This window comes from Phalangium opilio, unplaced genomic scaffold (assembly GCF_054372755.1).
Source record: "Phalangium opilio isolate 3A_F unplaced genomic scaffold, DU_Popi_V2 ptg000061l_1, whole genome shotgun sequence".
Taxonomy (NCBI): Eukaryota; Metazoa; Arthropoda; class Arachnida; order Opiliones; family Phalangiidae; genus Phalangium; species Phalangium opilio.
Genome location: NW_028324178.1, coordinates 3,755,394 through 3,765,977, shown reverse-complemented (window position 1 = coordinate 3,765,977; position 10,584 = coordinate 3,755,394). Strand labels below are relative to the sequence as shown.

General features: G+C 45.3%; 2 non-coding genes across 2 annotated transcripts; both read right to left on the bottom strand.

Moving 5' to 3' along the window:
• Positions 1-372: 372 nt before the first annotated feature.
• On the bottom strand, positions 373-494 carry TRNAL-CAA (transfer RNA leucine (anticodon CAA)). The gene is made up of 2 exons: positions 457-494; positions 373-418 (listed from the first exon to the last, which is right to left on the bottom strand). It is a non-coding gene; the product is annotated as a tRNA-Leu (tRNA).
• An 822-nt stretch (positions 495-1,316) lies between these two features.
• Positions 1,317-1,438, bottom strand: TRNAL-CAA (transfer RNA leucine (anticodon CAA)). The gene is made up of 2 exons: positions 1,401-1,438; positions 1,317-1,362 (listed from the first exon to the last, which is right to left on the bottom strand). It is a non-coding gene; the product is annotated as a tRNA-Leu (tRNA).
• Between the last annotated feature and the right edge of the window lie 9,146 nt (positions 1,439-10,584).

Genomic DNA, 10,584 nt, shown 5'->3' with positions numbered 1-10,584 from the left:
AAGTGGGATTCGAACCCAGGCCCTCATACGAGGACCAGAATACACAAATTCACGTTGTGAACGAAGGAAACTGAGCCCCTTGAGTCTGGCGCCTTAGACCGCTCGGCCACCCTAACTTGGATTCATTCAATTGGGACGTTGTATAAATTACATCTCTTCCAGTTATTTTCATAAAACATATCGTATCAGAAGTGGGATTCGAACCCACGCCCTCATACGAGGACCAGAATACACAAATTCACGTCGTGAACGAAAGAAACTAAGCCCCTTGAGTCTAGCGCCTTAGACCGCTCGGGCATCCTGACGTGGTCTCTTGTAATTTGGACGTTTAATTAATTACATCTCTTCCAGTTAATTTCTTAAAACATATCGTGTCAGAAGTGGGATTCGAACCCACGCCCTCATACGAGGACCAGAATACACAGATTCGCGTTGTGAACGAAGGAAACTGAGCCCCTTGAATCTGGCGCCTTAGACCGCTCGGCCATCCTGACTTGGATTCATTTAATTGTCCGTTTTATAAATTACATCTCTTCCAGTTAATTTCTTAAAACATATCGTGTCAGAAGTGGGATTCGAACCCACGCCCTCATACGAGGACCAGAATACACAGATTCCCGTTGTGAACGAAGGAAACTGAGCCCCTTGAATCTGGCGCCTTAGACCGCTCGGCCAACCTGACTTGGATTCATTCAATTGGGACGTTTTACAAATTACATCTCTTCCAGTTAATTTCATAAAACATATCGTGTCAGAAGTGGGATTCGGACCCAGGCCCTCATACGAGGACCAGAATGCACAGATACACGTTGTGAACGAAGGAAACTGAGCCATTTGAGTCTGGCGCCTTAGACCGCTCGGCCACCCTGACTTGGATTCATTCAATTGGGACGTTTTATAAATTAAATCTCTTCCAGTTAATTTCATAAAACATATCGTGTCAGAAGTGGGATTCGAACCCAGGCCCTCATACGACGACCAGAATACACAGATTCACGTTGTGAACGAAGGAAACTGAGCCCCTTGAGTCTGGCGCTTTAGACCGCTCTTCCACCCTGACTTGGATTCATTCAATTGGGACGTTTTATAAATTACATCTGTTCCAGTTAATTTCATAAAACATATCGTGTCAGAAGTGGGATTCGAACCCAGGCCCTCATACGAGGAACAGAATACACAGATTCACGTTGTGAACGAAGGAAACTGAGCCCCTTGAGTCTGGCGCCTTAGACCGCTGGGCCACTTTGACTTGGATTCATTCAATTGGGACGTTTTATAAATTACATCTCTTCCAGTTAATTTCATAAAACATATCGTGTCAGAAGTGGGATTCGAACCCACGCCCTCATACGAGGACCAGAATACACAGATTCACGTTGTGAACGAAGGAAACTGAGCCTCTTGAGTCTGGCGCCTTAGACCGCTCGGCCACCCTGACTTGGATTCATTCAATGGGGACGTTTTATAAATTACATCTCTTCCAGTTAATTTCATAAAACATATCGTGTCAGAAGTGGGATTCGAACCCAGGCCCTCATACGAGGACTAGAATGCACAGATTCACGTTGTGAACGAAGGAAACTGAGCCATTTGAGTCTGGCGCTTTAGACCGTTCGGCCACCCTGACTTGGATTCATCAATTGGGACGTTTTATAAATTACACCTATTCTAGTTAATTTAATAAAACATATCGTGTCAGAAGTGGGATTCGAACCCACGCTCTCATACGAGGACCAGAATACACAGATTCACGTTGCGAACGATGGAAACTGAGTCCCTTGAGTCTGGCGCCTTAGACGGCTCGGCCACCCCGACTTGGATTCATTCAATTGGGATGTTTTATAAATTACATCTCTTCCAGTTAATTTCATAAAACATATCGTGTCAGAAGTGGGATTCGGACCCAGGCCCTCATACGAGGACCAGAATGCACAGATACACGTTGTGAACGAAGGAAACTGAGCCATTTGAGTCTGGCGCCTTAGACCGCTCGGCCACCCTGACTTGGATTCATTCAATTGGGACGTTTTATAAATTAAATCTCTTCCAGTTAATTTCATAAAACATATCGTGTCAGAAGTGGGATTCGAACCCAGGCCCTCATACGAGGACCAGAATGCACAGATACACGTTGTGAACGAAGGAAACTGAGCCATTTGAGTCTGGCGCCTTAGACCGCTCGGCCACCCTGACTTGGATTCATTCAATTGGGACGTTTTATAAATTAAATCTCTTCCAGTTAATTTCATAAAACATATCGTGTCAGAAGTGGGATTCGAACCCAGGCCCTCATACAACGACCAGAATACACAGATTCACGTTGTGAACGAAGGAAACTGAGCCCCTTGAGTCTGGCGCTTTAGACCGCTCGGCCACCCTGACTTGGATTCATTCAATTGGGACGTTTTATAAATAACATCTGTTCCAGTTAATTTCATAAAACATATCGTGTCAGAAGTGGGATTCGAACCCAGGCCCTCATACGAGGACCAGAATGCACAGATTCACGTTGTGAACGAAGGAAATTGAGCCCCTTGAGTCTGGCGCCTTAGACCGCTCGGCCAACCTGACTTGGATTCATTCAATTGGGACGTTTTACAAATTACATCTCTTCCAGTTAATTTCATAAAACATATCGTGTCAGAAGTGGGATTCGGACCCAGGCCCTCATACGAGGACCAGAATGCACAGATACACGTTGTGAACGAAGGAAACTGAGCCATTTGAGTCTGGCGCCTTAGACCGCTCGGCCACCCTGACTTGGATTCATTCAATTGGGACGTTTTATAAATTAAATCTCTTCCAGTTAATTTCATAAAACATATCGTGTCAGAAGTGGGATTCGAACCCAGGCCCTCATACGACGACCAGAATACACAGATTCACGTTGTGAACGAAGGAAACTGAGCCCCTTGAGTCTGGCGCTTTAGACCGCTCGGCCACCCTGACTTGGATTCATTCAATTGGGACGTTTTATAAATTACATCTGTTCCAGTTAATTTCATAAAACATATCGTGTCAGAAGTGGGATTCGAACCCAGGCCCTCATACGAGGAACAGAATACACAGATTCACGTTGTGAACGAAGGAAACTGAGCCCCTTGAGTCTGGCGCCTTAGACCGCTGGGTCACTTTGACTTGGATTCATTCAATTGGGACGTTTTATAAATTACATCACTTCCAGTTAATTTCATAAAACATATCGTGTCAGAAGTGGGATTCGAACCCACGCCCTCATACGAGGACCAGAATACACAGATTCACGTTGTGAACGAAGGAAACTGAGCCTCTTGAGTCTGGCGCCTTAGAAAGCTCAGCCATTCTGACATGGACTCTTTAAATTGGGGCGTTTTATAAATTACATCTCTTCCAGTTAATTTCATAAACCTTTTCGTGTCAGAAGTGGGATTCGAACCCACGCCCTCATACGAGGACCAGAATGCACAGATTCACGTTGTGAACGAAGGAAACTGAGCCCCTTGAGTCTGGCGCCTTAGACCGCTCGGCCAACCTGACTTGGATTCATTCAATTGGGACGTTTTACAAATTACATCTCTTCCAGTTAATTTCATAAAACATATCGTGTCAGAAGTGGGATTCGGACCCAGGCCCTCATACGAGGACCAGAATGCACTGATACACGTTGTGAACGAAGGAAACTGAGCCATTTGAGTCTGGCGCCTTAGACCGCTCGGCCACCCTGACTTGGATTCATTCAATTGGGACGTTTTATAAATTAAATCTCTTCCAGTTAATTTCATAAAACATATCGTGTCAGAAGTGGGATTCGAACCCAGGCCCTCATACGACGACCAGAATACACAGATTCACGTTGTGAACGAAGGAAACTGAGCCCCTTGAGTCTGGCGCTTTAGACCGCTCGGCCACCCTGACTTGGATTAATTCAATTGGGACGTTTTATAAATTACATCTGTTCCAGTTAATTTCATAAAACATATCGTGTCAGAAGTGGGATTCGAACCCAGGCCCTCATACGAGGAACAGAATACACAGATTCACGTTGTGAACGAAGGAAACTGAGCCCCTTGAGTCTGGCGCCTTAGACCGCTGGGTCACTTTGACTTGGATTCATTCAATTGGGACGTTTTATAAATTACATCTCTTCCAGTTAATTTCATAAAACATATCGTGTCAGAAGTGGGATTCGAACCCACGCCCTCATACGAGGACCAGAATACACAGATTCACGTTGTGAACGAAGGAAACTGAGCCTCTTGAGTCTGGCGCCTTAGAAAGCTCAGCCATTCTGACATGGACTCTTTAAATTGGGGCGTTTTATAAATTACATCTCTTCCAGTTAATTTCATAAACCTTTTCGTGTCAGAAGTGGGATTCGAACCCACGCCCTCATACGAGGACCAGAATGCACAGATTCACGTTGTGAACGAAGGAAACTGAGCCCCTTGAGTCTGGCGCCTTAGACCGCTCCGCCATCCTGACTTGGATACATTCAATTGGGACGTTTTATAAATTACATCTCTTCCAGTTAATTTCATAAAACAAATCGTGTCAGAAGTGGGATTCGAACCCAGGCCCTCATACGAGGAGCAGAATACACAGATTCACGTTGTGAACGAAGGAAACTGAGCCCCTTGAGTCTGGCGCCTTAGACCGCTCGGCCACCCCGACTTGGATTCATTCAATTGGGATGTTTTATAAATTACATCTCTTCCAGTTAATTTCATAAAACATATCGTGTCAGAAGTGGGATTCGGACCCAGGCCCTCATACGAGGAACAGAATACACAGATTCACGTTGTGAACGAAGGAAACTGAGCCCCTTGAGTCTGGCGCCTTAGACCGCTCGGCCACCCTGACTTGGATTCATTCAATGGGGACGTTTTATAAATTACATCTCTTCCAGTTAATTTCATAAAACAAATCGTGTCAGAAGTGGGATTCGAACCCAGGCCCTCATACGAGGACCAGAATGCACAGATTCACGTTGTGAACGAAGGAAACTGAGCCATTTGAGTCTGGCGCTTTAGACCGCTCGGCCACCCTGACTTGGATTCATTCAATTGGGACGTTTTATAAATTACATCTATTCTAGTTAATTTAATAAAACATATCGTGTCAGAAGTGGGATTCGAACCCACGCTCTCATACGAGGACCAGAATACACAGATTCACGTTGCGACCGATGGAAACTGAGTCCCTTGAGTCTGCCGCCTTAGACCGCTCGGCCACCCCGACTAGGATTCATTCTATTGGGACGTTTTATAAATTACATCTCTTCCAGTTAATTTCATAAAACATATCGTGTCAGAAGTGGGATTCGCACCCAGGCTCTCATACGAGGACCAGAATACACAGATTCACGTTGTGAACGAAGGAAACTTAGCCCCTTGAGTCTGGCGCCTTAGACCGCTCGGCCACCCCGACTTGGATTCATTCAATTGGGATGTTTTATAAACTACATCTCTTCCAGTTAATTTCATAAAACATATCGTGTCAGAAGTGGGATTCGAACCCAGGCCCTCATACGAGGACTAGAATGCACAGATTCACGTTGTGAACGAAGGAAACTGAGCCATTTGAGTCTGTCGCTTTAGACCGCTCGGCCACCCTGACTTGGATTCATCAATTGGGACGTTTTATAAATTACACCTATTCTAGTTAATTTAATAAAACATATCGTGTCAGAAGTGGGATTCGAACCCACGCTCTCATACGAGGACCAGAATACACAGATTCACGTTGCGAACGATGGAAACTGAGTCCCTTGAGTCTGGCGCCTTAGACCGCTCGGCCACCCTAATTTGGATTCATTTAATTGGGATGTTTTATAAATTACATCTCTTCCAGTTAATTTCATAAAACATATCGTTTCAGAAGTGGGATTCGAACCCACGCCCTCATACGAGGAGCAGAATACACAGATTCACGTTAAGAACGAAGGAAACTGAGCCCCTTGAGTCTGGCGCCTTAGACGGCTCGGCCACCCCGACTTGGATTCATTCAATTGGGATGTTTTATAAATTACATCTCTTCCAGTTAATTTCATAAAACATATCGTGTCAGAAGTGGGATTCGGACCCAGGCCCTCATACGAGGACCAGAATGCACAGATACACGTTGTGTACGAAGGAAACTGAGCCATTTGAGTCTGGCGCCTTAGACCGCTCGGCCACCCTGACTTGGATTCATTCAATTGGGACGTTTTATAAATTAAATCTCTTCCAGTTAATTTCATAAAACATATCGTGTCAGAAGTGGGATTCGAACCCAGGCCCTCATACGAGGACCAGAATGCACAGATACACGTTGTGAACGAAGGAAACTGAGCCATTTGAGTCTGGCGCCTTAGACCGCTCGGCCACCCTGACTTGGATTCATTCAATTGGGACGTTTTATAAATTAAATCTCTTCCAGTTAATTTCATAAAACATATCGTGTCAGAAGTGGGATTCGAACCCAGGCCCTCATACAACGACCAGAATACACAGATTCACGTTGTGAACGAAGGAAACTGAGCCCCTTGAGTCTGGCGCTTTAGACCGCTCGGCCACCCTGACTTGGATTCATTCAATTGGGACGTTTTATAAATTACATCTGTTCCAGTTAATTTCATAAAACATATCGTGTCAGAAGTGGGATTCGAACCCAGGCCCTCATACGAGGACCAGAATGCACAGATTCACGTTGTGAACGAAGGAAACTGAGCCCCTTGAGTCTGGCGCCTTAGACCGCTCGGCCAACCTGACTTGGATTCATTCAATTGGGACGTTTTACAAATTACATCTCTTCCAGTTAATTTCATAAAACATATCGTGTCAGAAGTGGGATTCGGACCCAGGCCCTCATACGAGGACCAGAATGCACAGATACACGTTGTGAACGAAGGAAACTGAGCCATTTGAGTCTGGCGCCTTAGACCGCTCGGCCACCCTGACTTGGATTCATTCAATTGGGACGTTTTATAAATTAAATCTCTTCCAGTTAATTTCATAAAACATATCGTTTCAGAAGTGGGATTCGAACCCAGGCCCTCATACGACGACCAGAATACACAGATTCACGTTGTGAACGAAGGAAACTGAGCCCCTTGAGTCTGGCGCTTTAGACCGCTCGGCCACCCTGACTTTGATTCATTCAATTGGGACGTTTTATAAATTACATCTGTTCCAGTTAATTTCATAAAACATATCGTGTCAGAAGTGGGATTCGAACCCAGGCCCTCATACGAGGAACAGAATACACAGATTCACGTTGTGAACGAAGGAAACTGAGCCCCTTGAGTCTGGCGCCTTAGACCGCTGGGCCACTTTGACTTGGATTCATTCAATTGGGACGTTTTATAAATTACATCTCTTCCAGTTAATTTCATAAAACATATCGTGTCAGAAGTGGGATTCGAACCCACGCCCTCATACGAGGACCAGAAAACACAGATTCACGTTGTGAACGAAGGAAACTGAGCCTCTTGAGTCTGGCGCCTTAGAAAGCTCAGCCATTCTGACATGGACTCTTTAAATTGGGGCGTTTTATAAATTACATCTCTTCCAGTTAATTTCATAAACCTTTTCGTGTCAGAAGTGGGATTCGAACCCACGCCCTCATACGAGGACCAGAATGCACAGATTCACGTTGTGAACGAAGGAAACTGAGCCCCTTGAGTCTGGCGCCTTAGACCGCTCCGCCATCCTGACTTGGATTCATTCAATTGGGACGTTTTATAAATTACATCTCTTCCAGTTAATTTCATAAAACAAATCGTGTCAGAAGTGGGATTCGAACCCAGGCCCTCATACGAGGAGCAGAATACACAGATTCACGTTGTGAACGAAGGAAACTGAGCCCCTTGAGTCTGGCGCCTTAGACCGCTCGGCCACCCCGACTTGGATTCATTCAATTGGGATGTTTTATAAATTACATCTCTTTCAGTTAATTTCATAAAACATATCGTGTCAGAAGTGGGATTCGAACCCAGGCCCTCATACGAGGACCAGAATGCACAGATTCACGTTGTGAACGAAGGAAACTGAGCCCCTTGAGTCTGGCGCCTTAGACCGCTCCGCCATCCTGACTTGGATACATTCAATTGGGACGTTTTATAAATTACATCTCTTCCAGTTAATTTCATAAAACATATCGTGTCAGAAGTGGGATTCGAACCCACGCCCTCATACGAGGACCAGAATGCACAGATTCACGTTGTGAACGAAGGAAACTGAGCCCCTTGAGTCTGGCGCCTTAGACCGCTCCGCCATCCTGACTTCGATACATTCAATTGGGACGTTTTATAAATTACATCTCTTCCAGTTAATTTCATAAAACAAATCGTGTCAGAAGTGGGATTCGAACCCAGGCCCTCATACGAGGAGCAGAATACACAGATTCACGTTGTGAACGAAGGAAACTGAGCCCCTTGAGTCTGGCGCCTTAGACCGCTCGGCCACCCCGACTTGGATTCATTCAATTGGGATGTTTTATAAATTACATCTCTTCCAGTTAATTTCATAAAACATATCGTGTCAGAAGTGGGATTCGGACCCAGGCCCTCATACGAGGAACAGAATACACAGATTCACGTTGTGAACGAAGGAAACTGAGCCCCTTGAGTCTGGCGCCTTAGACCGCTCGGCCACCCCGACTTGGATTCATTCAATTGGGATGTTTTATAAATTACATCTCTTCCAGTTAATTTCATAAAACATATCGTGTCAGAAGTGGGATTCGAACCCAGGCCCTCATACGAGGACCAGAATGCACAGATTCACGTTGTGAACGAAGGAAACTGAGCCCCTTGAGTCTGGCGCCTTAGACCGCTCCGCCATCCTGACTTGGATACATTCAATTGGGACGTTTTATAAATTACATCTCTTCCAGTTAATTTCATAAAACATATCGTGTCAGAAGTGGGATTCGAACCCACGCCCTCATACGAGGACCAGAATGCACAGATTCACGTTGTGAACGAAGGAAACTGAGCCCCTTGAGTCTGGCGCCTTAGACCGCTCCGCCATCCTGACTTGGATACATTCAATTGGGACGTTTTATAAATTACATCTCTTCCAGTTAATTTCATAAAACAAATCGTGTCAGAAGTGGGATTCGAACCCAGGCCCTCATACGAGGAGCAGAATACACAGATTCACGTTGTGAACGAAGGAAACTGAGCCCCTTGAGTCTGGCGCCTTAGACCGCTCGGCCACCCCGACTTGGATTCATTCAATTGGGATGTTTTATAAATTACATCTCTTCCAGTTAATTTCATAAAACATATCGTGTCAGAAGTGGGATTCGGACCCAGGCCCTCATACGAGGAACAGAATACACAGATTCACGTTGTGAACGAAGGAAACTGAGCCCCTTGAGTCTGGCGCCTTAGACCGCTCGGCCACCCTGACTTGGATTCATTCAATGGGGACGTTTTATAAATTACATCTCTTCCAGTTAATTTCATAAAACAAATCGTGTCAGAAGTGGGATTCGAACCCAGGCCCTCATACGAGGACCAGAATGCACAGATTCACGTTGTGAACGAAGGAAACTGAGCCATTTGAGTCTGGCGCTTTAGACCGCTCGGCCACCCTGACTTGGATTCATTCAATTGGGACGTTTTATAAATTACATCTATTCTAGTTAATTTAATAAAACATATCGTGTCAGAAGTGGGATTCGAACCCACGCTCTCATACGAGGACCAGAATACACAGATTCACGTTGCGAACGATGGAAACTGAGCCCCTTGAGTCTGGCGCCTTAGACCGCTCGGCCACCCCGACTTGGATTCATTCAATTGGGATGTTTTATAAATTACATCTCTTCCAGTTAATTTCATAAAACATATCGTGTCAGAAGTGGGATTCGAACCCAGGCCCTCATACGAGGACCAGAATGCACAGATTCACGTTGTGAACGAAGGAAACTGAGCCCCTTGAGTCTGGCGCCTTAGACCGCTCCGCCATCCTGACTTGGATACATTCAATTGGGACGTTTTATAAATTACATCTCTTCCAGTTAATTTCATAAAACATATCGTGTCAGAAGTGGGATTCGAACCCACGCCCTCATACGAGGACCAGAATGCACAGATTCACGTTGTGAACGAAGGAAACTGAGCCCCTTGAGTCTGGCGCCTTAGACCGCTCCGCCATCCTGACTTGGATACATTCAATTGGGACGTTTTATAAATTACATCTCTTCCAGTTAATTTCATAAAACAAATCGTGTCAGAAGTGGGATTCGAACCCAGGCCCTCATACGAGGAGCAGAATACACAGATTCACGTTGTGAACGAAGGAAACTGAGCCCCTTGAGTCTGGCGCCTTAGACCGCTCGGCCACCCCGACTTGGATTCATTCAATTGGGATGTTTTATAAATTACATCTCTTCCAGTTAATTTCATAAAACATATCGTGTCAGAAGTGGGATTCGGACCCAGGCCCTCATACGAGGAACAGAATACACAGATTCACGTTGTGAACGAAGGAAACTGAGCCCCTTGAGTCTGGCGCCTTAGACCGCTCGGCCACCCTGACTTGGATTCATTCAATGGGGACGTTTTATAAATTACATCTCTTCCAGTTAATTTCATAAAACAAATCGTGTCAGAAG